This window comes from Rhinatrema bivittatum, chromosome 13, assembly GCF_901001135.1.
Source record: "Rhinatrema bivittatum chromosome 13, aRhiBiv1.1, whole genome shotgun sequence".
NCBI lineage: Eukaryota > Metazoa > Chordata > Amphibia > Gymnophiona > Rhinatrematidae > Rhinatrema > Rhinatrema bivittatum.
Window position 1 is genome coordinate 74,018,043 of NC_042627.1, and position 27,232 is coordinate 74,045,274.

General features: G+C 42.1%; 2 long non-coding RNA genes across 5 annotated transcripts in view; one reads left to right on the top strand and one right to left on the bottom strand.

The window, feature by feature from the left end:
- Positions 1-27,232, top strand: part of LOC115075403 — a 563,078-nt gene that overhangs the window by 112,921 nt on the left and 422,925 nt on the right. The window lies entirely within an intron of this gene.
- LOC115075402 overlaps positions 1-27,232 on the bottom strand; it is a 112,952-nt gene that overhangs the window by 66,694 nt on the left and 19,026 nt on the right. For both annotated transcript variants that reach the window (XR_003852484.1, XR_003852485.1), the window contains exon 2: positions 15,140-15,235. This is a non-coding gene — a long non-coding RNA (uncharacterized LOC115075402). The remainder of the gene's footprint in view (positions 1-15,139; positions 15,236-27,232) is intronic.

Below are 27,232 nucleotides of genomic sequence, written 5' to 3' on the forward strand. Positions count from 1 at the left end.
GACAGAGATCCCAAAGGGCCTGCATTTTGGAAGCTTTTCTCGCCACTTTTAAAGAGACAGTGCCGCTTTCTCTGAGGCATATAATGGGCCAGGAGGACCAGCTGGGGGGGATAGGGGGTGGCCCGGCGGCACTTACACACCTCCTGCTTTTCATTTCGGCCCTTTCTCAATTACCCAGTGAGCAGCAGCAGCAGCAAGTGATCCCCAGTGGTTTTAAAAAAATGGGCAGAGCCTCTTGAAGGGCAGTGCATCAGAGCTAATTCAATCAATGTATTTATTTGTTTAAAAAAAAAAAAGAAAAAAGTTTATTCTGCCAAATTCAGGACATTCAAGCACATCATGGAGACAAAACATATAGCACTGAGATTAAGACAGACAAAACCAACTAACATCAATTAATAAAAACATGAATCATAACACAAGCATGAATCATAATATCATCAAAAAATAAGAATCAACATAAAATTGGATCACATCTATAGTTTTTTACTTTTGCAGCTGAAACCCATCCTGCAGCCTTTGTAAAAGGAACAGGAGGTATTTTCCTTTCCATTTCACGTAGTTAAGATGTATTTGTGAGCTATATATTTCACTTTCGGTGACACTAAGTGCGTTTTCTCTTTTATGTACATGGCAGGAGGCACCAGGCCTCCCTTCACAGATTTGGAAGGGCCAATAGGTTCAGGCTGTCCTGAATTCTTCCAGCTCTGCTGAAAGGAATATGGATGCTTGGCTTCCCAGAGGCACCAAAGTTACAGCTTGTTTATCAGGGCAAAAAATGATGATTGCTCCTTCCCGAGGGCGGTAGGAAATACGACTGACATCAGTCAGTCCTCTGTCTCCAGATGTATCTGCTCCACTCTGGAGACCTCACTTGCTTTCATCCGGTACCCCGGCACTGTTCTAGCTGGAAAGAGACAACTCACCTCCCTAATATGATAGGGGTTATTGGTTTCACTTATGTGGGGGCTTGGTTCCTCTGTGTCTAGGACTAGAATAATCAAAGCTGAACATTTGACCATCACTTACTGATGGCAGATGTGGTAGTCAAGTTTCCTGGTTCTTGCCATGATGCCCATATTTTTAAGGCAGAGCCCCAAAGAAATACAATTATGGTGCATCTATAAACTTTAGTAAGTTCATCACGTTCCTACAGTAACAGCACTGTAAGGGTATGACTTTCAAAAAGATCTAGCCACGTCAGGATTTAGCTGATGTAAATACGACATTTTAAAAATGTATCCATTCAAAGTGGCTACATATAGCTCCTTATGTTCATTAGCAGGTGAGATCCCGCTGGGTGATTCACTAGCTGGGTAATTTGGCCAGCAAAATAACTGGAGCCCCGTAGGCATTCCCCGGGCAGGCTTCTGAGTTAGCCAGCCAGCACCAATTTTCAGCAATAAATGGCCAAGTTTCATCAGCTAAGCTGGGGCTTCCAATTAACTTAAATCTTGCTGACCAAATTTGGACAGCTGGATTTAGACTGGTTTCTAGCTGAAAACCTAGCTGGTTAGCTTCAGCTGAAAATCAGCTGAACTTACTTACCATCCAGGAAAGAGATCTAGGCATCATAGTGGATAGTACATTGAAATCATCGGCTCAGTGTGCTGTGTCGGTCAAAAAAGCAAACAGAATGTTAGGAATTATTATGAAGGGAATGGTGAAAAAAAGAAAAATGGTCTGTAGCAATGGTTAGACCGCAACTTGAACACTGTGTACATTTCTGGTTGCCAAATCTCAGAAAAGATATAGTTGCACCGGAGAAAGTACAGAGAAGGGCGACCAAAATGATAAAGGGGATGGAACAACTCCCCTATGAGGAAAGACTAAAGAGGTTAGGACTTTTCAGCTTGCAGAAGAGACGGCTAAGGGGGGGATATGATAGAGGTCTACAAAATCATGAAAGATCTTGACTGGATAAATGTGAATCAGTTATTTACTCTCTCAAAAGGACTAAGGGGCACTCCATGAAGTTAGAAAGTAGCAAATTTAAAACAAATTGGAGAACATTATTTTTCACTCAAGTATATTAAACTCTAGAATTCATTGCCAGAGGAGGTGGTTATGGCAGTTAGTGGAACTGGTTTAAAAAAGGTTTGGATAAGTTTCTAGAGGAGAAGTGTGTTAACTTCTATTAATCAATAAGGACTAGCTACTGCTTGTTACCAGCATTAATAGCTTGGGATATATTTAATGTTTGGATACTTGCCAGTAGAGATGTGCATCGTTTTTTTGTGTTCGTGTCGTTCTTCGTTTTTTGGCCGCCATGGAAAATGTCGTTTTTTTTCGGTTCGGGTCTTTTTTTTTCGCGAAAAATCGATTTTTAGTTAGTGCGCGCTAACTCTCCGTTAGTGCGCGCTAACTCTCCGTTAGTGCGCGCTAACTCATGTTAGTGTGCACTAACAAAAACCGTTAGATTTTGTTACTTTTTGTTAGTTTTTGTTAGTGCGCACTAACGGGGAGTTAGCGCGCACTGACTCCCATTAGTGCGTGCTAACTCCCGTTAGCGAGCACTAATCGGAAAAATGAATTTTTGCGAAAAAACGGGAAAATCCTGATTTTTTTCGGGCTCCCTGAAACATGCAGAATTGGACAATTTCGTTGCATTTTTCCAATTCGGCAAAAACGAATGCACATCTCTACTTGCCTGGTACTTGTGACTTGGATTGGCCACTGTTGGATGCAGAGCTTGATAGACCCTTGGTCTGACCCAGTATGTCTTTGAAATTATGTACTTATGTTCTTATCTAAATTTCAGCCAGTTGGTGACCTTTTAAAAATTGACCTATAGTTGGCCACATTTAGTAGCTTTTAAAGTAGATTCCCACAGGAATGGCTGGGATGGAGAAAATACTTAGTTGACCATAAGTAAACTGTCAGCACTAGCTGGCTGCATTTAGTTAGCGATGTCAATATGCAGGTATAGCAAGCCTAGCTAGAGCGGGTGCATGCGTGTGCAATGTGCCACGAGAGCTCAGTCAGTGTCAATTATTGGGGAGATCCCGGTCGTTCCTCCTTTTTTTTCATTTTTTCTTGCAGCTCCATCAAAATCACTGCTGGGATCCCGGCACCATGAGCCTCCATCACAACCAGCTGGGGATTTTTCTGCTGTTTCAGTAGCTCCTCCCGCTCACTGTTCCTAGTATGGTCACTGCAGTAAATACAGGTCTGAGACCAGGGCACCTGCACCAGGAAACCTTCTGGAACCTTGTAATGTGGGTTCTAATTCTGGCCACAAAGTATCACCAATGTCTCCGACTCCCTCCCGCCCTGGAGAGCACAAGTCCCAGTCTGGACCTGTCGCACGGCAGGGTGTGGCGGCACCACTGAGTTACTGGACCGACCCGGCTAGTACCATTTTGAAGATGCTGGAAGCAGGTTCTTTAGAAAGGGTAAAGGGAGGGGGGACCCTGTCTGGGGGAGAGAAAGGGTCCGAGTGAATAGTCGGCCCTTCGGTGATTAGGGGGGGGGGGGGGGTGCTGGGAGGGAGGAAAACAGAGTCTCCGGCCGGTTTTGGGGACTCTCTCCTTGCCCTGAATGAAATCTCCCTCACTGACCAGCCTTTTTAGCGAGCCGGAGAATTTCGTGACTTGGCTGGCATGCACGTGACACTTTCTTTTATGTTAACATCCATGTTAGTATTGCAGCGACACTGTTGTTGTGCGCCCTTGGCAAAATTATTTGGAGAGCACATTATGTCTCGTTTTAACGTGGACGTAAAACGTCAATACTTTCTGGCAGAGGAAACCTATTTTTAGCAAGAGTTTTATTAGATAGGTCCCACGCTTGCTAGCATGGAAAAATTTGTGATAGCTAAATTACCCACTCCCCCACGCCCATCCAAATCACGCCCCTGGGAACAACTGCATTTTAAATGGCAAAATATAGCTGTCTACTGCAAAAGAGCGTCTGTACTTAACTGCTCATTGGGAGATAACGTTTTCTGGACTCAGGGTCTATCTGCTTAACTCCTGAAGTCAGACAGCTGGCACCTTTGCAAAATTTGCTCCATAGAGCAAAAATAGCATTTCAAGCGTATAACCGAAACTCCGACTATATGAAACATATTCGCGTGCATAACTTAGAGGGAACCACGTAAGTGTTATACAGAAAATAAATGTATTGTTACAAACAGTGACGCAAGTCTGTGAAAGTAAGAGATTGTGAGGTCAATATTCAAAGCCATTTAGATGGACAACTCACAAGTTATCTGAATGGCAAGGTTTTGAATATTGAACCCCTTATCCGGATAACTCATTATCCGTCTAAAATCTAGCCGAATTTTAAAAAAAAAGGCATTTTGACAATAACTGGATAAGTTATCCATGTGCAGTCGCATACACAGGTGCTTAACTGGATTTCTTCAAAGATATCTGGTTAAGCAGCAATGTCAAAAAACAAAAAAAACCTTACGCTTGCAGCACTGCTTCTGACAGATACAGCGCCAGAAGCAGGGTCATTTATACCTTGATCCTGGATGGGATGAGGGGTGGCCATGATTTTATATTTTATTTCTATTTGCAGAACCAGAAAAGAGGTTGCGGGGGCTCGATCTGAGGACCCCAGGATATGATAGGCAACTTTCGAGGTGTTTCGGGGGGGGGGGGGAGGGATGTGCACGACTCGACAGGGCCTAATCTGAAATTGGCGGAGAAGGGGAGGGGGAGAGAATACAGGCCCGTTCAGATTTTATTTTTTTTTAATTTTTGAGAGTTCTACTTCATCAGATGTCTTTGAAACTATCTGCTTATCCAGCCACAGAAGTCCCGATAACTAAAACATCTAGCTCGTTATATTCAAGCATAGGAGGTTAGTTTTTTTTTTTTTTAGTTATCCAGCTATATGTAGCCAGATAAATTTAGGTGAATTTATTTGGTGGGATCTTTATCCCACTGAATATCCAGGACTAGTTATCTAGCTAACTTTGCCAATCGCTGGCTTACTGAGTAAGCACCTCGAAATATTTGAGGTCAGTGGACAGACTAACTTAGACTGACCCTTTTATGGATACTACTGCTCCCAGGTCCAAAACATATGCTGAAGTCACCAATAAAACAATGTTTTTTTCTTTTTAAATGATTTTATGTCTTTTTGCAGAGCTGTGAATGAGTATCATACAATCTATTTTAATTTTCATAATAACATGGTGGATGACGGCAGGAAAAAGTCAAAACTGTGCCCAACAGGTTGTGATTCTTTTGTTGTATTCTTTTGTTGTTTATTGTTTTTTTCTGTTTAGTAGCAACTGCCGCTCTGTGTCTGCCATCCCCAAGCCTTCTGATAAGGGCAGTACCGACTGCTGCTCCATCCAGGCCGCTGAAAGCCTTCTGTTAAGGGCAGCAGCAACTGCCGCTCCATGCAGGCCACCCCCAAGCCATATTTTCCCATATTCTAAATTATTTGCTTTTCTTCTTGAAAGAAAGTTGGGAGCTGAGTGCAGTACAGCTTGTAGTTTGTCATATGCTGTCCAGAAAATGTTGCATGGGAAAAGGAAGGAGAGTTCAACTCTCAATTGGAAAGAGATGGATAGAATGAAATAGCAGGAAATATCCCACTCACACCAAGGAACTCAGAATATTGCATTAAGGGCAATGAACGTGGTTGATTAAAGTACATTTTATTAAAAAGAAAAAAAAACCCTCTCAGCTGGACATACTCTTTGCCCTTTCTATGCCTGGTTACATGTACAAGATAAGCCAACGCAGTCCTCTTCTACTTAACAAGGCATGGCATGATGATTTCTACTTTTCAGCTCATGTCCTTGCTTTACCCATCTGCAACTTCCTTCTAGATCAATTATATTATTAGGATGTGTCACGTTGAGTCACTTCCCCCCTTATTGGCATATGGCTCTTTTCAGATTCATTGCTAATCTTCTTCCAGTGGACTTGCTCAAAGCCTACCTCTGTCTTCTTCGCACATGGCATGTTTGTAATGCCTGACTTGGGTCCTCAGGAGGAAGATCATTTGCATTCCGTATTACCTAGTTCTGCATTATATTTTTTGGAGCATGAGCTAAGTGGCAGGAATTGGATGGCATAATCTCCCATCTGTTGAGTTTGTGCAATGGATATATGGAAAGCAAGGAGGATGGTATGAGGCCAGATTCTTATTTATTTACTTACATGTTTGACATGTGGTCCGAGAGCAAATCTTGTTCTTTGCTTATGCAGTTAAGAAAAGATGATAAAAAAAAAAGTGTGCCCATTCATAGAGGGTCATTTTATAATGCATTTCTGAGGGTAAAACAGGGTTTTATTTGCAGGAAACTGTGCTCCCTATGAGCAAATAAACTTATGCACAGGGATGCTATAGGCTTCATTTCCAAAGCAACTTCTGCATATAAAAAACCCTGTTTTGTGTGTAGGCAACATTTAAAAATCAAGCAAGGTGAGGGCATATAAAAGTATGCACAGAGACCAAGTTTTGCACTTATATGTGCACAAAGGAGTCACATTCAGTGGAGAGGGAAGTTCCGACTTGCACGCAAACTTTTTTTTATTTTAGAAATACCTGCACAAGTTATGCCCTGTTTGGTGAAAGTGTAACTTTTGTTTGAGATAATTTGTGCATGCCTGGCTGTCCCTGTGTTGCAATCACTCAGAGAGGGCTTGAATTTTCAGTTAAAGCTGCCTCCGATTTACATATCTTACCAGCTAGATTTTTAAATTGTAGTCCTGCTTAACATGACGTTTTTGGACAAATTCTTACATCAATCACCTTCCAACTGAGTATCCAGTTTCAAGTGATCCTTATCCTAACTCGACAAACAGCACACAATCGTGATTAATTAAGCATCTTGGTGCACATCACACAGGTTCAAATTCAGTTTTGGTCACATAAGTGCAGAGGTAAGAACTGAATAACTTGAAACAAATGAAATCTAATCGCCATCAACTCACTCTCCTTAGAGCATTAAATGCTTAAAAATTAATTTGCAAAACGTAGGGACAGTAACCTTCAAATGAGTGTGCCTGCATGCTCCCAGAGACGTGGTAGTTTTATAACATGCACGCACACACACACACACGTATACTATAAAATAACCTAGGCATGCATATGTGCGTGCCTCATTTTAAGCTTGTGTGCACCCAGCAGCGTAAAATCGGCTCTGAGCCCTGTAAGTGAGGGGATTACAAAATAACAGAACCACGTCCAGCCCATGACCAGTTTGACTGGTTTGTCCACCAGTTTTGCTCCTTGTTCTTCCAGGTCCTCCCAAGCCCTCTGGTTGTTTAGCCTGCACTGTGCGAGTTACCCCAGACCCTTCAGACCCCTCAGGGATGCCTGTATTTTGTTTTGTTTTAACTTGCACTTCCTCCATGGCAGAAGTAAAGTTACACGGCACTGGGCCTGTGTGAGCGCCCGGACACATGGGTACTTGCGTGCATATCTCTCGGCCCTGCCCTGAAATGCCCAGGCCCTGCCCAGACCACACCCACACTCTCACCCCTTTGTCCTCCGACGCGAGATGTGTGCGCATCGGCACTTATGAACGCATCCGCCCACTTTATAAAATCGGGGGGATGTGCGAATGTGCCCATCCCCCAGTTTCAGCGTGGGCCCAGCTTTTAAAATTCACCTTTATGCGTGGAGAAATGAGCATATATGCACGTAAGTAGCCTCTGCTCTTGTATTGCAAATTTTATAAGAGTAAAAAGTAGGTGAGTATTTTCACTTTCATGCACACAAATAAAAAAGGGGCGGTCTAGGGCGTGGCTAACACATGCTTAAGTTCCTACTTTAAAAGATACCTTTGCATCTACATTTTCCAATATACTTGCTTATTTTTACACCTGCTAATTATCAGGCATAAGTGAAATTAAACGTGTATATTGTGTGGTACTGACTGGATGGGAGGTCTGGGTGCAGTGGGGAGTGTTCAGGCTGAGGAATCAAAAAGGGTCCCGATAACCCGGAGAAGGCCTGTGTGAACTGGTGGACTAATTGATAAAACTAGTAATTTCCTTGACATGTGCATGTTTTAAAATTGGCTGACTTATGCATGTAATTCGGGACTAAGTAAGTCCTACTTTACTTTCACGCATAAAATATACGGTGAATATTAAAAATAGTTAGAAAACGTATGAGTGTTTAATGCACCAATATACCGGTACATGGTTTCAGCGCATTGCATATGTTGCGGGATAGAGATATGCAGATTTTGTTAATGGCATATATATCATACACTCGTGTTATGACATATTATGGTAAAACAACATGCAGCCATATACGTGTATATGCAGCTGCATACACACGTATATTTTATCCTTTTAGGAGTTACACTGCATCATCAGAACATCAAATGTCATTGCTTGCATGGTACTCGTAGGACTGTTATTTAAAATGCATACTCCCAAGGACAGAGAAACACCTTTTCTCATTGGGATGATAGGGCACAGAAATCAACATCCACTGCCTCCAACCAGCTCACAGATTGATTGATTGATTTTATTTACACATTTGTTTTCCGCTTATAGTGACTCCATCATGCTAAGCGGATTAAAAATAAACAAAACAAAAAACAGAAAACAATAACATTAAAACAGGCAGAGACCAACAAATAAAACAAATCATCATAAAAATGTTTGCAACTACTACATTAATTACTGAAATACTGCCACAAGCACCTTCCTGAATTTACAAATTGGTTATCTCACATTAGATGCTAAAATGCTTCCATGAACAAAGTAGTTTTTAACACCTTACGGAAAGCATTGAAATCAGAAAGATTCCGAGTTTCCTCAGCGAGAGTATTCCATAGCCTAGGCCCTGTGATTAAAATTGAACACCTCATAGTGTCCAACAAATAAACATTTTTTACATTTATACTTAATGTAATTCTTTCTTACATGCATTTTCAAAAATCATTTACCTGTTTAAAAGGTTATGTGGGTAAAAGGGTTTTTTGAAAATTGCCCACACTGTATGCAGTTAAAAGTAGGCATATTGAAGTTGATATTCATTACTACCCAGTTCTATTCCTGAGAAGAAAAAACAATGCTTGCCATTGATGTGAACCTGCTAATTCTTGCTGCCATTGTCCTAGCCCCTGCCCAAAGTTGGCCCCATGTGGCTCACCCCAATTTAACAATTTGGTGAATTTTAAAAGCCTGGCTCGTGCCAAAATCGGGAGATGTGCGGACATGTAGGGCTTGCACGCGCCCACTTTAATTTAAAAGCAACCTACATGCACATGTATCTCCCACTGCATGCACATCTCACGCAGAATCAAAAGGGGGCTGGATGTAGGTGGGGCATGAGTATTATAGGGCGGGGCCAAGACAGATGCATGCAAGTACCCATGTGCCTGTGCACACACCCCGGTCCAGTGCCGCATAACATTACTTCTGCTATGGAGGAGGTGTAAGTTTTAATAACCAAAACCCCCAAAAACCAGCCATTCCTAAGAGGTTTAAGGTCTGGAGTAACTGGAGGGAATACAGACTATTAAAGCAAGGGGGGTTTGGAAGTCCTAGCTCTATACTAGGTGAACTGGTGAAACTGATCTTGGTGCGAATGTACGCCGGATACTAAAATTCTCTGACTTTCATGGTTAAATGTGTGCAATTGGATGCTCCTACATTCAAAATTAGGGGCACCCATACACGAGCCTAGGCAATTTTATAACATACTCACGTATGTCACATATGCTATAAAATTGTAGCATCCCGAATCAATGTGTGCTGGGCAGCCCCTTTGAAACTCACCATCTTATTGTGCACTCCCCTGCCTATGTGACAATGTGCCAATAAGAACAGATCTCCAACCTCGCACATATCCTACAATGAGTACTCTTAATAGTCAAATCAAATGTCAAGCTATTACACTGTCATGAAAATAAGCCGTTTTATTACAATGTTATAATCCTATCCTCTACAATGTTTACTACAATATTATAATCCTATCCTTCACAAAACTATACTTCACTGTATATTTCACTGTAGTTTTACAATGCCTCAATGTAAAGATGACCTGTAATCACACTATCTCACTAAATATCATGCAAACCGATGTGATACTCTCGGGTGAATATCGGAATATAAAAACAAATAAATAAAATAAATAATGAAAATAAGTGATCCTTTGTATGGACATGCAACACTAGGGATTTGCAGGCAAAATATTTTTGGTCAGTTTGGATCATTTTTGACTCATATGTTTGCTGAAATGTGTTTCCTGGTATTTTTTCGTTTCATTTAGATTTTTAGTCTTGCAAGCATAAAGGTGAATTTTAAAAGCCCACGCGCGCATCAGTCGGGTCAGGGATTCATAAATAACTCGGGCTGGCACATGCTGAGTGGATTTTAAAAGAGGCCTGGATACACGCGAATCTCCCGCTGCGCGCACAAATGAAAAGCGTCCAAAAGGGACAGACCTGGGCGTGGTTTGGGCAGGGCATTCCAGGATTTTAACCTGAAATTTGCATGTAATTACCTCTGCAATCCAGCGCATGCCAAGGTCCCCTCCCACATAACTTTAATTGTGCTATGGATGACGTGTGGGGATCAGTGGGATTTTAAGTGTTGTGGCTAACAGGAGGGAAGGAAGGCTATTAAACTAAGTGGCTTTGTAAGACCTAGCCCTTAATGGGGAACAAACTGGGAAAACCGGTAATGGAGTTGTCCCGCGTCCCTTTTAAAATCTCCCTACTTATGTGGTCAAAGCGGGATTTGCGTGCACAGGCGCACACCCACTTAAAATTGGGCGCACATTTGCGCGCACCTGGCCTATTACATAACATGCGCGTATATACATGCGCATGTTATAAAATGGCGGCGTCCCTCGGTGCGGGCAACGAACGCACGCACATATGCACCCGTGCGCCAGTTTGAAAGTTACTGTCATGGTGTGCTATTTGCCAAAATGAAAAATCCCCAAATTTGGAGTTTTGGGGAGGCATTTTTTTTTTTTTTTGTTTTGGATTTACTGAAACAAAATAAATGGGTTGGAATGCATGTTTGTTTGAAACAATTGCACAGCTCTATACAGTACTTTTATTTTCGATACCCTCATATTTGTGAGACCTCCATTAGTATTATTGGGGCTTTCTATGAAGAAATGAAATACATCTTTTATCTTTGATTTCTATGGGTGGAAAAGAATTATAGGTGGTTCAATGAAGCGGGACACTTCTGTGTTGCAATGGTCATGGTAGTGGATAGATTCTCTGTGGACTATTTAGGAGTTAAATTTAAATATTTGAACTTTAACATGGATTTCTTGAAATATGGGAGGGAGAAGGGGGCGGGGTCTGTAGAAGGTATGTGAAAGTAAGCGTCATCTTCAGGCATGTCAATCTCTCTTTACACTACTCCCAACTGGCCTGCTCCTGGGCTCCCCAGAGCATCTGTTGAGAGCAAATGGTCATGCCTCGAAATTGTTTAGAAACAAAAGGGAATTTTCAGCAGAAAAGAGTTTTTTGTTGTATTAAGAAATCAACATCACAAAGAACAACATTATTGGAAGGATCTGAATTCTCATGCTCATCTCGAAAGATTTTGAGCTCCAGTGTAAGTTGCTTTGAGTGGGGCATTGTCTCTTTAAACTTCCTGCACTGAAATAGGTACGTTTGACACTTGAAAATTACAGGAGCTGCTTTTCTTCAGGTAGTGCATGTTCAAGAGAGCTTTGAATCTGAATGAGGTTACACTTCTTTAAAGATGCAAATTGGTAACCAAATCGAAAATCTAAACACTAGAGCTCTGTTGATACTTTTACCAAGGTGCAAATTACTAATCAAGTCCATGCGCCAGACTGGCTGGCTGCCTTATTTAACAATATATTTATTTCAAAGACTGTTTAAGACAGGTGGATGAGGGCTTAAGTTTCATTAACCACATTATTATGGGGGGGGGGGGAGGTCCTCTGAGCCATTGGGCATCTATGAATCTCTTCAAGGGTAGAAAATAAAATATAACAATACAATCTGGTCCAAGATAAGGGGATGGGGGATGGAATTATAATTTAAAATGAAAACAAAAAAAACAAAAAAACCTGGAAAAATTCTTGAGCCACTCCCTATCAAAACAAAATGTCCCCCTGAGGCCCCCTCCACTCCACCACTTATCCATCTGCAGGGCTTCTTGAGACAAGAGTGATGACCAGTCACTCCTGTCCTGATGATGCTGTATATAGTGCTGTTTTGTTTTAAATGAAAGACCATGCCTAGAACCTACTCTGTTTCCAGCCTTCTCCTTCCCCTTCCATTGCTCTCCTAATTTGGCCGATACATTCTCAAAGTCTGTCAAGGTTTAGGTTCTTAAATAAAAAAACAAACGAAAAAGGTTTAATCAAATACATCCATCAATCATCATATATAAAAACAAGGATGTAACAATTCATTTAAAATCAATTTTTAAAAAAACAATCTTAAAGTGACAATTTATGCAAAATCAATTTTATTCCATCTTTCATACTTCAATATATAATTAAAACAAACCTTAATCCAACAAATCACTTTGAGGCCCTAAAACAACATAGACATATAACATCCCCAAAGTCAAAAAGTCCCATATGACCCCGAATAAAGTCCATACTAAATGATCAATCTTTGTAATGAGATCTCACTATAATCACTGTCCAGCTGAAAATCCAATGGTGTCCTAGGTAAAGATAACTTTAACTTGCTTCAATAGATGATTAAATATCACACAGGTCCATGAAAGTTCAAATAACGAAGGACTCGACTTTGCAAAGCTTGAATCAAACGGATAAACAGTGAAATCCTTAATCCAACAAAACATTTTGTCAAAAAGGCTTTTTCAGGGGTATATTTTATCACTATCGTTCTCTAGTATATTGCCATTAAAATAAACATATATTTTAACTAACAAAATATACACTTACATTGGCTATAAGCACTGCACTCCATTAAATCAAGTCATCATTACAAGAGACACCAATACCCAAAGTGCATTCCATAGATTACCGCCATCTTTGCAATAGATCAGATAGTCAACATCTAATCATACCTAATTTATACAGCATGTCAGTTTAAAAATCAACCTTTTCATGTTCACATTCAATAAACATTTACTGCCTCACTCTATCTTACCAATTATCACACAAAGGTACCAATATCATATAACCTCGGATATTGAACCAGAACTAAAAAACATACCCCATTCTATTGCACTATTTAAATCATTTGGATAAAGGGTTTCCAAACCAAACATCCATCTTTGCCCTTTACAAAGAAGTATACGGTTGATACTCTCCTGCTCTCATTTACCACTTGTAAAACAATAAAATATAACTCCTCAATCGCATGGCCCCAAATGAAGCCAATATTGTATTAAAATGCCAGATACTATTATAGTGTTCAATAATCTGTGTCAACCTCTCGCAAAGTTTTGTCCAACTAAAACAAATTGTAAGGATATTTTATAAAATAAATCACTTGTTGAGATTCGCAAGTGGTTAGCAATTGTATGGCAAAATGTTTGCTGTTACTGGATGGATAACGAGGTTAATCAAAGAAAGAGAATATATCTCACAATGGCCACAACTCTGAATGCTATGATCAAAAGTACTGTTGATAAGAGAGGGTAAATGTGACAAAACCAAATAATCAGGTATATTTTGTGATCTCTTAAAGGCACACCTTGAAGAATAGGCCAATGATTCTTAATTATTCCCACGATCCTAGGAGTATGTATCAAATAGGGAAGAACACAAGCAACACAATCATGAGACAATTAAAGGGGGCAGGATGACTTCTGAAACATAGGTTTGCCATCTAACGATGTCCAGATAACCCCTCTGTAAGATCTGTTCGTGCATAACAATCACATTCTTATTAAATTCACTAATAGTAGTCTTCATCAGGACTTGTTTGTGCTTTCTGCAACTTCAGTTTGTTCAGGCTCCATCTTAGGTTTCAAAGACAGCACCATCTAAATGCCAGGTCGTTGGAGGTCCTTCGGTTTCACCCAAAGCACTTTTAGAAAGCCGAAATGCAGATATCATGACCATAAGATCTGTTGCAGGTTTCAGTAAATCTGTTTGACTTGGCCCTGAGTTTCGGTCTTTGTTTCCAAAGTGCATTGGGACACAATGGTTTCTAGACTCGCTCAGTGACAGACTTCGTACAGGAATGTGAAGCACCTGATCACTCCTGATATTGACATCAACAGATTACCTTTTCCCACCTCCATAGTTTATAGCAAAATGTAATTGTTTTGCAAGGCTTTTGCAATGGAAATTACTTGCCATCATCCCGATTCTCGTCAGTGTTGAATCTTCCAAACAAAACCTTCTATAATGTTCCTAAAATTAAATTAGCAGCCTGTGCTGGCAAAGGAAAACATTTAAATTGACTCTGAGTTTCTTACACTGCCTACTACAATGTGGATTTACGATCGCTGAGAGATTGCAAAGTGCAAAGCGTATAACAAGCGTAGTATAAAGTGCCATATTGGACTTCCATATGGCTACTAACCTCAGAGGTTGGTAACAACTATCAATGTAGAAATTACAGAGCAGAATGTGCCCGAGGAAAGAACCAGTTATCATTCAAGCATGCGATATAATTGGCTGCGAGATCTAAAAAAAAAAAAAACCCTTCAGAACCAGATGGATATGAAATGTTCCATTATTCATAAACACTTTTTTTTTTTTTTTAATGTTGGTTCTTCCTTTTTCTGGAATACCAACTCTGTCCCCAAATAGTCTGTGTTCTGAAACTACAACACAGAAGAGACAAAAATCCTTCCTCGTGGCCTGGAGGCTTCCCCCTTGCACAGTGCTCTGGTTCAAGGAAGTGAGCCTGTTTACAGGGTCTCCAAACTGCTGCTCTCTTGTCTTTTCATTTCTGCCTTTAAACGCCACTTCACAGCTGTGGAGCCAGCAACTTCCCTGCTTTCTGATCCCTGGGATGACAGCCATTGTAATCTCCCTGACAGGAACTGCCCCCCCCCCCCCTCTCCTCCTCCCCTGGGGATTCGCAACCCTCTTCCTCTCTCTCTCCCTCCCTTCCCTATCTCTCCCTCTCCAGCTGGATTTGCAGCAAAGGCAAAAAAAAGAAAGCCTCTTCAGTTCTAGATGGGGATCTTTTTAAGTAAATATCAAGTGGAGACACAAAGGAGGAATTGCTGACATGTTGTTTAAATGATAAGCATGCAATAAAACTTACAGAGGGAAGCTGAGCTGTTAGGGGGGGGTTCTGCTGGAGTAACACAAGTCAGATCCTTCTACTTCCTTTAGGGGCTGAATTTTCAAAGCCCTTTACCTGCATTAAAAAAAAAATAATAAATTTTCATGTAGTTAAATGACCATTAGAAAACAGACTGGGGCTCAGTTCACATTAAAGTATTCACCTATCCAGGTTGCACATTCTCTTTTATGCAATTTGGGGAGAGGCACTCTGGGGGACGGAGGTAAACTTAACATACTAGCTTAGCAATTTTCAAAAAGCCCCTTTATCCGTGTTAACATGGGTAAAATCTACTGACAATTTAATAGCCTATATTGTAGCCATTTTCAAAGGTTTTTGAAAATTGCGGAGCACTGCAAGCCCAATGCCCAGCTGCCAAGCTTCTCACCCTATTTGAGAGGATATAATCTCCGGAAGTGAGCAGAGAGGTCATTCATCCTCTCCTCAGCCTTCGGAGTTAGCTCTAGTCCCAGACAGCTCTTGGCCACATGGGGAGGGTCACTAACCAGGCAAGGCCCTATAACTACCTGGGGAGCCCGCAGAAGCGTAGGGGATGAAAACAGTTTTTCAAGACCCTTGGAGATTATTTTCACTCGGGGGGGCTTTTCTGCTCGCCAATCTATTGACGCATAACAATCTCATGTCTGTTGTTCGAAAATAAAAGTCTTTACTGGTATTTGATGAGCAGGTGTAAACATAGAGGCTGATATTTAAAAAAAAAAGCTCCAAAATTAGTCTCCTCAGTTAGGTGCCTATTTTCAGTTGAATTTAGGGGCCTAAATATTCAACTGAAAATTAACAGGAATGCAGGAGCCTAAATGTTAGGGTCTAAATTTAGGCTCCTGCAATTCATGTGCCTAGACTTAGGCTCCTAACACGTTATTCATCAAAATTCATTATGGCGATATAGCGGCCTTAATGCCAGCGATAACACCATAACGCATGTGTTATTATTTTGCATCACACAATGTGTATGCAAATTCCAAAATTTTAGTCAAAGGGGAGGAGTTTGGGTGGGGTTTCTGAAAATGAGGGATATTTAACTTTGTGTGCGATAGTGTAATGCACGATCTTGCATGTTTTAATGCTGGAAATAACTACACCTTTTTCCCCGGCATTAAGCTGTGCGATATGTCTGAAATAGGATGAGCAATATTTATCGTGAATCCTGTTTCGAGCAGGGAGGGAGAGGGACAGGGAGAAGGGAGTGGAGTAGAGAAGAGAGAGAGAGAGAGCCTCTAGGGTGGCACACATAGTCATCTGTTTATACCACTATAGGAGGGTCATCTAGTGGTCATCTAGTCACTTGAGGTGAGGTTTTGGTAGTGGTCTAAGTTTGGGGGCCAGTTTTACATGCACAGTCAGACTTATGAACAGCACAGTACACATCTGTGAAGATTTGATGTGATTTGAAATGAGCCAAAGTACACAAAGATGAGATTTCTACAATGTACTCATCCTAGTTGATAGAACCCAGGTAAAGAGTGCATCAAGCTTGGTTGAGAGTACATTTTGATGGATCTAGGGGTAAATTTGGTGCCTACTTATGAAAATCTGTGCTAAGCTCCTAACTTTGATACTCCACCCACATAACCACCTCCTTTTTTAGGTACTAAATTTAGGTCCCTAATAAAACTAGAATCCTCACCCTAGTCAATTTTCTAATGAGCCAATTTAGGATCCTATCTCCAAAGGTTAGGAGCCTAAGCTCTTTGAAAATTGTTTCCAAAGCCCAGAAACAGCACAGAAAAGTCCAAAAGTCATGGGCTCCTTTAATTTCCTGGCTTTCCAGTCTTGAAATACCACATTTGTACACATTTATAAAAATATTTTAGCTGACATGAAGCACTACAAACTCTTTACACAAACACTGAAAGCGGAAGTACATTCAATGATAAACCTCATGGCTCTTTACATTTAGCCATGAAGAGGTCTCTTTGGTTATTAAAAGCCATGGGACACTACACTGTCCCCCATCACACTCTGTAAAATGAGACAAACGGGGACTCAGTAACTCATAATATTCAGGTTTGTTGATACAGAAGAGTGAAAGGGATCATACTGTACAATTTTAGGCCTGATGGTAGAAGAGGAAGGAGTTAGAACAGATATTACGTTAAGAACACTAAACCAATTAATGCTTATTCAAAACTAATTGTAGTGATAGAGAAAACAGAAATGAATGAAGACAGAGAAGTGGAGTCAAAAAGATGCAAAATATAAAGGAGAAAAGGAAAGTCAATTATACAAAAGGCAGAAGAGGCATCAAGGTCATTGATGAATGAGGATGATGAAGCCATTTGGTGCTTTGGTGAGGGTTGTATCATCAGGCAATATATGCAAAGCATCCTAAGAGGGGTGACGTTAACAAAATATATAAGAGCAAATGAAATATTCAAGGAGAACAAAGGGAAGTGAGAACCATGAAGGTCATGGAAGGCATGAAGAGGAAATGGGGGGGCATTTCAAATTGCCAGAGTTATGGATGAAAATGAAGGGAACTTGTGTGACCTCAGCCATTAGGCTTAAAACCACCAGGCAAGGCATATCGTGAATTCAAAGAGATAAAATGATAGAGATTAACCCAATTAAATAATGGTCTTGATGTTTTTGTTGAACTTATTTTGTGAACCTGGAATATTGCTCATTTTATCAAATACATTACTAGATGTGATTGATTCTATCGGTCTGTGACCAACAAGATAGCTTAAAAGCCTCCCTGATCGGCACGTACTCTAGTCTTGAATGATGTATGGTCTTATTAGCACAAGCTATATTTAAGCACATAACATAATGTTCTCTGTAAAGCCTGTTGCAGTTTTAGTTATTTGTGAACCGAGATGATGTTCCCAACGTATCCCGGTATATAAAAACACCTAAATAAATAAAAATAAATAAATAACATCTGGGGGGGAAAAGTGCAATCTTTTTATCAACTGCTTTCATAATTTGTAACTATTTCACACAATCCCTGAAGACCAAACAAAGCAAGAGACCTTTACCCAGGACCTTCAGAGTACCCAAAGTTGAAAGATTTTACCTTCTCCAAACCCTCTAGCTTCTGAAAGACTGAGGTGCTGCTGTGAGTTCATTCATATTCTTATGAAGCTGTTTCTAAGTTGTGAGCAAAGATGAGGTAAACGATTGATTACTCGGCATTCATCATCTGCTCGATTGAAAGGCTGACATGATAATTAGCTGTTAAATAAGGAAAGTTAATTACCCCATTGTTTCTGAATTATGTAAAGTTTAATCTTTACAAATATGCTGTTTCCTTTTTGTCTTTTGAAAGATGATGAAAAATAATATTGTACATTAATTTTATAACTGCTCAGTGGCCCATGATTCCCAGGGTAATATGTATAGGTCCAGAAATTACCATGCCTCAATCCCATTATATAGATGCAACAAAAAATTCCATGTTTCATCATGTTTCAAGTTTATAAATAAGTGCAAGGTGATGCATATAGGGAAAAATAACCCATGCTATAGTTACACAATATTAGGTTCCATATTAGGAGCTACCACAAAGAAAGAGATCTAGGCGTCATAATGGATAACACATTGCAATCGTCAGTTCAGTGTGCTGCGGCAGTCAAAAAAGCAAACAGAATGTTGGGAATTATTAGAAAGGGAATGGTGAATAAAACGGAAAATGTCATAATGCCTCTGTATCGCTCCATGGTGAGACTGCACCTTGAATACTGTGTACAATTCTGGTTGCCGCATCTCAAAAAAGATATAATTGCGATGGAGAAGGTACAGAGAAGGGCGACCAAAATGATAAGGGGAATGGAATAGCTCCCCTATGAGGAAAGACTAAAGAGGTTAGGACTTTTCAGCTTGGAGAAGAGACGACTGAGGGGGGATATGATAGAGGTGTTTAAGATCATGAGAGGTCTTGAATGAGTAGATGTGAATCGGTTATTTTACTCTTTCGGATAGTAGAAAGACTAGGGGGCACTCCATGAAGTTAGCATGGGGCACATTTAAAACTAATCGGAGAAAGTTCTTTTTCACTCAACGGACAATTAAACTCTGGAATCTATTGCCAGAGGATGTGGTTAGTGCAGTTAGTATAGCTGTGTTTAAAAAAGGATTGGATACTTTCTTGGCATGTTCTTATGTTATGTTCTTATGTACTGGAAGAGGTCAAATTTTGCTTCATCATTCAGAGTGAGAGGAGAGGCCACAGCAAAATTATTCACATTGCGACTCTTGTTGGATTCGGCTGCAAATCTTACTACTAACAATGTTCTCTTTAATTAACAGTTTTCTCCTGCTCCTTTGGACTTCCAGCTCAATCCAAATTGGCCTCTTTCGGGCAACAGCACCATGGACCAGCATTTGCAACTACCAAGGAATTTTTCCCCTATTTTGTATCCCCCCTCCCAACTCACTGAGCCCGGTCATTACAATGGAAGTCCTCAGGCAGGTATGGAGCCCGTAATTCAACAGCTAGGTGCCATCGTTGTATGATGACAAGGATTCCCTCATCCTGGGAACCATGAATGCAGCCTGTGGGGCCTCTGCGGCCCCACCTGATCCAGGGAGCAGAAGCAATAAAAAGAACCATCAGGGGCGCACAATTCTGGAAGAACACCTAGCTCGCGACAAGGGCAGCGGAAAATGAGGATCCAGAATTAGCATGTCTCCAGTTTTTCATGGGACAGGAGTAAGTTTGCTCAGCTCAGGTGCAGCTGTAAAACACGTAAGTACCTCCCTGGGACAGATCTGTGGATTTCCATGGACTGATCTGTGGATTTCCATGGACTGTCTCCAGTGGATACTCTTAGGGGCAGATTTTAAAATATACGCGAGTGCGTACTTTTGTTCACGCACCCAGCGCAAACAAGAGTACGTCGGATTTGAATAGATATGCGCGTAGCCACGCATATCTTTTAAAATCCGGGGTTGGCGCACGCAAGGCTGCGCAAAATCGGCAGCCTGCGCGCGCCGAGCCGCGCAGCCTGCCTCCGTTCCTTCCGAGGCCGCTCTGAAATCGGAGCAGCCTAGGAGGGAACTGTCTTTCTGGTGTCCCCCACCTTCCCTTTCCTTCCCCTAACTAACCTGCCCCCCCCCCGGCCTTAACTAATTCTCCCCCCCCCCACCTTTATTTCAAAAGTTACGCCTGCCCGGGCCGGCTGCCGGCGCGCCATGTTCCGGTCCGGGGGCTGGTCCAGAAGCTGCGGCCATGCCCCCTCCCCGGAACACCCCCGATACGTGCCGGCCGCGCCATGCCCCCAGACATGCTCCCGGCCCGCCCCCCCCCCCCCAGGAAAGCCCCAGGACTTGCGCGCGCCACCAAGCCTCTGCAACATAGGCTCGGTACGTGCAGGGGGTAGAAGGGGCAGCTTTTCGGGAGTTACACGCGTATCTTTCTCACGTACCCCTTTGAAAATCTGCCCCTTAGTAATTATCTGATCATGTGAGTTTTTAGTTTTATGCTCTGCAGCACGCGAGGGCACCTGTTTTACAAAGGAATTAAACATAAGTCTAGCTTTACCTTGAAGACAGAAAGGTCAAGGAGGCACAAAGAACATAGTTTAAGTATATCAGCAACTGTTATAAGATGGAATTGCACAGAAAAGACTGAAGATATTGGGGCAGATTTTCAAAGGGTTACGCGCGTAACCCCCGCGCTGAAGCGAAACGCTGCCCCAAGCTGCCCCTGCGCGCCACCGAGCCTATCTTGCATAGTCTCGGTGGCGCGAGTAAGCCCCGGGGCGCGCATATGTCCCGGGGCTTCGAAAAAGGGGCGTTCCGGGGGCGGGGCTGAGGCCTCCGGAACAGCCGGAGGCAGGCGTAACTTTCCCAATAAAGGTAAGGAGGTAAAATACTGTCCAGTTTGGAGAACATTTGTTACATTCACAATATAATTAAAACATAAAAACAAACAAACGACATAGGAAACAAATTAGATTTTTAAGCATAAAAACGTGTTAGTTGCTGATTGTTTTTAAAAATGGCCAAGCCCAAATGCTTCTTCAAAGAAGATAAGCCTTCATTTACTTCTTGAACACGTTCACCTCCACATCTGCCCTAAGCAGCCCAAATAATGAATTCCATAAAACTGAGCCCCACTTAGGTCTAAGCCTGGCCCTTGGTCCTCTGTAACAAATACTTGTGGTTTTACAGGCGCAGGATGCCACAACGTTAGGCTGGCACCTGAAACTAACAATATACTGGAAACTTTAAGGTCAGTGCAGGAAGATTTAAATCGTGGCTGTTCATCCCAACACGTATGGTTTTCAGGTGCCAAACATAAAATCAAGAGAGGCACATAGAACCAATTGACAAAGCTGTTTCCAATAATGCCAGCATCTTAATTCCAGGATTATGAGAACCCTCAAGCATCAGGAGCTAATCTGACGTTTATGATCTCCTGTTGCAAGATTAAAACTTTAGTAGCTCTGTAAGATAAGGACAGCACTATCAGACGATATAAGGACTCTTCAGCCAATGCAGCAGGTTCTAAACTCTTTTTCTCAACTCTTTCTGTCTCCCGTTGGCTTTCATGTCGCTTTTCTATTCAGAAAAAAATTGGCTTTTAGTTCCGATCCATATCCATTTATTCATTTTGTGCCCCACGGATATTTTCTTTCAGTAATTGTTTAAAAGAGTGCTCATGTAGACCTGAATGTTGGATGGGAACCACTCGTGCTACTTTGGTTTGGCATTGTGTTTGCCTTCCTGAAGCTTAGCTGGACACTGTGGCTTGCTATTTTCTTGCCTAGGAATACGTCCAAGATCTTCCGAGGGGCCACCAGCTCTGAATAGGGTCTCCAGTGTAATCTTCTCTTTTAGGTTGGTCTATGTAACAACTAAATGGCTTTTTCTTTTTTTTTTTTTTTTTAATTGTCCCCTTTTTAAACAACTCTTTCTTGCCTACAAATGCTTGCTGTTTTGAACTGTTTCCTTGATTTATATCTGTTTCAGAATGTTTACCTGTGGCCACAAAATGGAGAACCCAGTTCTATAAGCACACTGAAATGTCTCCATTGCAGCTTCTACAACTCAAAAACCTGTCCTGGCTCATTGCCACGGGAATCATTCGATAACCAGTTAATAAAGAATAGGCAGAATTAGAGGGGCAGGAAAATGGAATCTCTTTTTAATAAAAGTGGGGTAGTCTTTAATGAACAACCAGAGGGACGTTATAGGAAATAGTACTCAACCTGTAACACTGTGGCCACAAGCAGCCCTTCACGCCATAGAGTTTGTAACACGTCATAGTTCAGAATGGAGTTGATACTTTCAGTTAAAAAAACTGAAAGAATATATTAGTTAACGAGGACTCTTCAAGGCTTGCCTTGCAATCAGAGTAAATCAGAAAGAGACAGAGGATGAGCACCACGGGGGTTAGTGCAGAACATGCAATAATATGACACATGTCCAGGGTTTTGTGAAAATCCCTCGCCCAGCTTTCTGGAACTGCATTCGGTGTAATCTCTTAGGATGGGATATTAGCTTTATCTTCAGAGTGAGAGAGGTGAATTGTAGGGATGTGAATCGTTTTTCAACGATTAAAATTATCGTCCGATAATGTTTATATCGTCTTAAATCGTTATAGAACACGATACAATAGAAATTCTAACGATTTATCGTTAAAAATCGTTAAATCGTGTTAGTGCGCACTAACTCGAGTTAGTGCGCACTAACTCCCCGTTAGTGCGCACTAACTCGATTTAGTGCGCACTAACTGAAAATGATACAAATAAACACTTTCCAGGTCACTGAAGGTCAGTTAGGAATGAATATGTGTTCCTATTGGCTGGCTGCCCTCTTATCTATTGATGTTACCAAGGTTACCACTGAGGTGATGGTTGGGGGGATGGGAAATGGAACTGGAAACTAACGAACACCAACAGAAAATGAAACAAAGTGTTCACACTTCCCAGGTCAGTAAAGGTCACTTAGGAATTAATATGTATGTATGTATTCCTATTGGCTGGCTGTGCTCTTATCTATTGATGTTACCAAGGCTAATACTGAGGTAATGGTTGGGGGGATGTGAAATGGAAACAGTTGGAAGCTTGACAAAAAAAGTAATGTAATGATCAGCACTCACGTGACTAGAACTTGTTTGTTTATTATTTTTGTTAGCAGGCACCTGAAATGCTAGTGCATGTTGAATTTGCCAATCACTGTGCATTTTAGAAAGGTGGTCCTGGCTGGAACTGTACACAGTTCAAATATATGTAATTGATTGTTGGTAAGTGTATTTTTTAAGTAGCCACACTGGCACAAGTATGTTTACTTTTCCTCCTACTTAACTCACTAGCTCAGCTTTGTAAGAAGGGCTTCTCTGCTTGTGTGTTGTTTTTGTTTGGTGTGAGGAGAGCAGAATCATCAGATCTTTATTCAATCTACTACAGTCATCTCTTACAGTGCCCTATCCCTATTAATACCAGGAGTGTTGTGATCTTCCTGCACACAGTGCCCTAACCCTGATACCAGTCTGAGACAGCTCCCTCCCTGCATTACTAGTGAGAGGCTGGCTTCACAGACAGGGGGGAGCTGCCTGACCCTCACTCCTGACTTCCCCCATGTCCCAGCTAGTGAATGGTGTGTGGGTGAGGGGGGGGGGGGAGGATGGTGAAGTCTGAGACAGCTCCCTCCCTGCATTACTAGTGAGGAGTCAGGCAGGAGTGAGGGTCAGGCAGCTCCCCCCTGTCTGTGAAGCCACAGACAGGGGGGAGCTGCCTGACCCTCACTCCTGATTTCCCCCATGTCCCAGCTAGTGAATGGTGTGTGGGTGAGGGGGGGGGGAGGATGGTGAAGTCTGAGACAGCTCCCTCCCTGCATTACTAGTGAGAGGCTGGCTTCACAGACAGGGGGGAGCTGCCTGACCCTCACTCCTGATTTCCCCCATGTCCCAGCTAGTGAATGGTGTGTGGGTGAGGGGGGGGGGAGGATGGTGAAGTCTGAGACAGCTCCCTCCCTGCATTACTAGTGAGAGGCTGGCTTCACAGACAGGGGGGAGCTGCCTGACCCTCACTCCTGACTTCCCCCATGTCCCAGCTAGTGAATGGTGTGTGGGTGAGGGGGGGGGGGGGGGGGATGGTGAAGTCTGAGACAGCTCCCTCCCTGCATTACTAGTGAGAGGCTGGCTTCACAGACAGGGGGGAGCTGCCTGACCCTCACTCCTGACTTCCCCCATGTCCCAGCTAGTGAATGGTGTGTGGGTGAGGGGGGGGGGGAGGATGGTGAAGTCTGAGACAGCTCCCTCCCTGCATTACTAGTGAGGAGTCAGGCTTCACAGACAGGGGGGAGCTGCCTGACCCTCACTCCTCCGGGGTATTGTGATCTTCCTGCACACAGTGCCCTATCCCTGATACCAGGGGTGTTGTGATCTTCCTGCATGCAGTGCCCTATCCCTATTAATACCAGGAGTGTTGTGATCTTCCTGCATGCAGTGCCCTATCCCTATTAATACCAGGAGTTTTGTGATCTTCCTGCATGCAGTGCCCTATCCCTGATACCGGGATGTGTGCAAGAAGATCACAACACCCCCGGTATCAGGAATAGGGCACTGTGTGCAGGAAGATCACAACACCCCCAGTATCAGGAATAGGGCACTGTGTGCAGGAAGATCACAACACCCCTGGTATTAGGGATAGGGCACTGTGTGCAGGAAGATCACAACACTCCTGGTATTAATAGGGATAGGGCACTGTGTGCAGGAAGATCACAATACCCCTGGTATCAGGGTTAGGGCACAAGTTCTAGTCACATTGACTGATCACATTACTTGTTTTGTCAAGCTACCAACTGTTTCCATTTCCCATCCCCCATATACTGTCAGTAGGAAACTTGGTAACATGAATAAATAAGATGGCAGCCAATAGGAATACATATTCATTCCTAAACTGACCTTAACTGACCTGAAAAGTGTCAAATTGTATCATTTTCAGTTAGTGCGCACTAACTCCCAGTTAGTGCGCACTAACTCGAGTTAGTGCGCACTAATCGGAAAAAAACGATTTTTAACGATTTTTTAACTAAAAAATCGTGCCTAAGACGATTTTCTTGCCCTGCCACACGATTTCTATCGTTAAGACGATATGGAAAACGATTCACATCCCTAGTGAATTGCGCTTTTCCCCCTTGACCTATTGATCTACTGCCTCAAGAGCTGCTGTTGGTGAAGGTTTACCACACCCAGGCTTCCTCCCTGCGGTCTCTCCCCTTTATCTCCTGTTTTACACACACAGACACACACACAGAAAATTAAGAAGTTGCATGGATGTACAACAGCAGAATTGTTTTGCGTGAGCAGCAAAACACTTGGAGAAGTTTAAAGGTTACAGCTCCCTGAATTAGGAAAATAACAGACTCTTCACGTTTGCCGACAAAAGGTCAGATCATGTTACGGTTATGATTCTCTATTAAGGCCACAGATTATAGTTTTGCACCGGAAAAAAGCTCTCTGCAGGGCCCACAAAAGAGCGTGGACTTGTGCTAAAGCCCTAAAGATTTTTTTGCATCTCCCAAACATCCACACAAAAACAAGAAACCCTTCAAGGAACTGAGAGGATCCCCCATATTTTTGGAAAGCAGGCGGTAATGGCCACAATCTAATTATCTGCCCTTTGGGAAAAAAAAACCAAAGTGACTACCTGGTTGTCCCCTAACGAGTGAATGAGTGGTAGGAGGATCTGGATGATGGGGGAAATGCAATGAGGAACGGCTGCTGGTATTGGAGGTGGGCAGGTCTGAGTTTTGGGTTATGGATGAGAGCTGGGTGGGGGGTATGGGTTGCTAGTTTTGATGCAGATTTTATTTCCGGCTTTGATGCAGATTTTATTTCCGGCTTGGCGATATGCAAGAAATAAGAAAGAAATAAAACCACCGTGATGGCAGAATAACATAAAAAAGTTTACTGTTTCTGTCTGAGCTATCAAAATTCTCTCTTCCATAGCTCATGCATTAGGGGGCCTTTCTCCAGCTCTAAACTTGAGGCTTCTAGAGAGAGAGAGAGAGAGAGAGAGCCTATTTTGGGCTTTTCCTTTCCGACCTGAACCGTGATACTGACAAGAATGGGGACACGTGTATGTTTGACTCTTGGGATCAGTCCCTGTGAAAGGCTGCAGAAGTGAAAGCATCCCCGCCTCCAATCACTCTTACTGCCTCCCACCATCACCACTACCATTACCTTACCCTTTGCTAGACAAAAACAAGTGAAGTAAAATGCTTGAAACTTTAGAAAAGCAAAGCATTAATTCCTGTGATTGAACCACTATGGAGATAAGACTGGAAGTCAAAATCATTAAGAAAGAAATTAGACAGAAGAATTAATGAACTTATGGAATCTTTCACGAGCCAATATTGGGGCTTATGTACTAAACAGGCACCATTTTTTTAGCATTTGTGGGAAGCGCATTCAGGCCGAGCACACTGTTTTACCCGCAGTTGGACGCGCGCCCGCTAACCCTTATACAGTAAGGGGTTTAGCACATCGAAAACACCCCCCGAAACTAATAGCGCTCATCAAATGCAAATGCATACTGATGAGGCTATTAGTTATTCACCCGGGATACTGAAAACAAATGTGCGGCCAATCCGCCTATTTTGCGCTCAGAAATTAACACAGCCCAAAAACGTGTACAGAAAACTAGAAAATATCCTAGCTATGTTAAGTTGGAGGAACCAAAAATGTTTAAAAAAATTTTTTTTTAAATGTGCTGGCTGGTCAGGTTAGGAAAACAGACGCCCAATTTTACCGGCGTCCATTTTCCTAACCCATTGCTCTCAGAGGGTTTGGAAAACTGACACTATATATGCTGGAGTTTGAATAGATAGCTGTAATATCTTGATAACCCCCGAAGCAGAAAATTTCGACCATGTCGGGGTGATTGTATCAGCTGACTGCTAAGTCAAGATAAGTGTTTTTAATTGCAAAAAAAAAAAATTCTCAAAAACATTCTTTCATGAACATAAGCTCTATAAAGCCATATGACTATGAATAAGGCAAGGAAGCTTGAATAAACCAGTAGTGCCTATTGTAAAGGCTGACATTCTGATTTAATGTATGAGGAAGGACTAGTATTGACATCTCACTCTGTTCCT